Below are 1,563 nucleotides of genomic sequence, written 5' to 3'. Positions count from 1 at the left end.
GGACACAGCAAAAGCGGTCCTAAGAGGAAAGTTTAAAGTGATAGAAGCCTACCTCAGGAAACAAGAAAAAAATCTCAAAGAAACAACCTAACCTTACATCTAAAGGAATTAGAAAAAGAAGAACAAACAAAACCCAAAGTTAGTAGAAGGAAAGAAATCATAAATTTCAGAGCAGAGGGACTTCATGGTGATCCAGTGGTTAACACTCCATGCTCCCAATGAAGGGTGCCCAGGGTCGATCCCTGATCAGGGAACTAGATCCCACATGTCACAACTGAAAGATCCCACATGCCACAATTAAAACAATTAAAAGAATAAAATACCTGAGAATAAACCTACCAAAGGAGGCAAAAGACCTGTGCTCAGAAAACTATAAAACACTGATGAAAGAAATCAAAGATGAATCAATATTGTGAAAATGACTATCCTACAGAAAGCAATCCACAGATTTAATGCAATCGCTATCAAATTACCAATGGCATTTTCCATAGAACTAGAAAAAAAAAAATTACAATTTGTATGGAAACACAAAAAACCCCGAATAGCCAAAGCAGTCCTGAAAAAGAAAAATGGAGCTGGAGCAATCAGGCTTGCAGACTTCAGACTATACTAAAAAGCTACAGTAATCAAGGCAGTATGGTACTGGCACAAAAACAGAAATATAGATCATTGGAACAGGATAGAAAACCCAGAGATAAACCCACGCACCTATGGTCACCTAATCTATGACAAAGGAGGCAAAAATACACAATGCAGAAAATACAGACTCTTCAATAAGTGGTGCTGGGAAAACTGAACAGCTACATGTAAAAGAATGAAATTAGAACACTCCCTAACACCATACACAAAAATAAACTCAAAATGGATTAAAAACCAAAATGTAAGACTAGACACTATAAAACTCTTAGAGGAAAACTTAGGAAGAACACTCTTTGATATAAATCACAGCAAGATCTTTTTTGACCCACCTCCTAGAGTAATGGAAATAAAAACAAAAATAAGCAAATGGGTGCTCACTTCAGCAGCACATACACTAAAATTGGAATGATACAGAGAAGATTAGCATGGCCCCTGCACAAGGATGACATGCAAATTCGTGAATCATTCCATATTTTTAAAGCTGGGACAAAGTGAGAGAGTAGCACTGACATATATACACTACCAAATATAAAATAAATAGCTAGTGGGAAGCAGCTGCATCACATAGGGAGATCATCTCAGTGCTCTGTGACCAGCTAGAGGGATGGGATAGGGAGGATGGGAGGGAGACGCAAGAGGGAAGGGATATGGGGATATATGTATACATATAGCTGATTCACTTTGTTATAAAGCAGAAACTAACACAGCATTGTAAAGCAATTATACTCCAATAAAGGTGTTAAAAAATAAAAAAGATTTTAAAAAATGGTGAGTAAAACTGCTATTGCCTTACCACAAATCAAGGTGATAATACCCAACTGTACTAGTTTTTATCACTATGTTTTTGATGAAGCAATAAAAGTAATTAAGTTTCTATCCTTAAGTAAATTTAAAAAAAAATTCTGTGTCATAAAATGATAAGTA

General features: G+C 36.0%; 1 non-coding gene across 1 annotated transcript; it reads left to right on the top strand.

Annotated features, from left to right (window-relative positions):
- The first annotated feature begins 1,009 nt into the window (after positions 1–1,009).
- LOC113626141 (U6 spliceosomal RNA) lies at positions 1,010–1,116 on the top strand. The gene has a single exon (XR_003435051.1). It is a non-coding gene; the product is annotated as a U6 spliceosomal RNA (small nuclear RNA).
- The last annotated feature ends 447 nt before the right edge of the window (positions 1,117–1,563 follow it).

This window comes from Aethalodelphis obliquidens, unplaced genomic scaffold (assembly GCF_003676395.1).
Source record: "Aethalodelphis obliquidens isolate GAN/ISIS:26980383/991018 unplaced genomic scaffold, ASM367639v1 scaffold17, whole genome shotgun sequence".
Lineage (NCBI taxonomy): Eukaryota > Metazoa > Chordata > Mammalia > Artiodactyla > Delphinidae > Aethalodelphis > Aethalodelphis obliquidens.
Note: the sequence above shows the minus strand (reverse complement) of the source record. Positions and strands in the feature narration are given on the sequence as shown.